We start from the raw sequence: 1223 nt of genomic DNA, 5'->3' as shown, positions 1-1223 counted from the left end.
ACTCGTGTGGGCTGACGAAACGCCAGAGACCCACATCGAGTGCACACATGTGGGTTTCTGGCGTTTCGTCAGCCCACGCGAGTTGTGTGGATATAAAGGGAAGGGTTGAGACGGTGTCGGGTGGAGTTCCCAGGTAGCTCACTTGACAGAGCGCTGGTACGTTCAACCAGAGGTCCCGGGATCGATACCCGGCACCGGAACAATTTTTCCCTTGAAATTATTCAAATCTGCTTTACAGGGAGCTTTACCTGAAAGACTAGATTTGCGCAATGCTAGGCCTCATCTCTCCAAATACCATCTCGCTATCACCAACCCCATCGACGCTAAAATATTAACCCAGCAGTTGGCACAGCATCATTCAATAACCAAATAAAAAAATCTTCTGAAATACATAACATTTTTTTATAATTAATGTACTATTGGAAATATCAGATTAACAGGACATATTTATAATTTACAATTCATTTTCGATAATCAGATAAGCCGATCTTATTGTTACATATATCAACATATTAAAGCTTTCTTTTCAGTCTTTATGGCTTAACACATTAAACAAAACCAAGTTACATATCACTGTTTTGCTCTTTGGTGCAAGGGGCACTATATCAAGATTTTGTATCAATTTCTTTCATCGTTTCCATATCGATCTTTTGGAACTTCAAGATATAGCCATGACATTCCTTGTTAATTGTAAATAACCATATGTATAGTTCTATATATGAAAAATAAATTATTCATGTCGAGGATAGCTGCCCCCCAAACATAAATTAAATTAAAATAAAATAAAAATAAAATTTAAATTTAAAATAGAATATTGTTGATCTACAATTAATTTAGGTGCTGTTACCGCTCGGTACCCTTTTTTCAAGGGCAGCTACCTTTTTGGATTCTTCTCTCTATATTTGTACGAAAGTTTTCACCCTCCAAGGGGCATCATCAGGCAAAACAATATTAAAATATATAGGTACTGTATCTAAAATCAAGTAGGCTATATAAAACAAATGTGGAAGGCTGTTATGATCATAAAGTGTGCAGTAAATCTCATATTATAGTGTGTACGATAATATGTAACATATTTTGTGCGAGATCGTGCGTATTTGCTTGCTTTCCACACAAAACCAATACGCGGTAAGTGTGAAATACCACATTCAGTATTCCCAACGTAACACACATAACAATTTTCCTATTCTTACCGCTTAAGCGTCATATTCATTTTACTGTTT

Source organism: Periplaneta americana, chromosome 7, assembly GCF_040183065.1.
Source record: "Periplaneta americana isolate PAMFEO1 chromosome 7, P.americana_PAMFEO1_priV1, whole genome shotgun sequence".
Lineage (NCBI taxonomy): Eukaryota > Metazoa > Arthropoda > Insecta > Blattodea > Blattidae > Periplaneta > Periplaneta americana.
Note: the sequence above shows the minus strand (reverse complement) of the source record.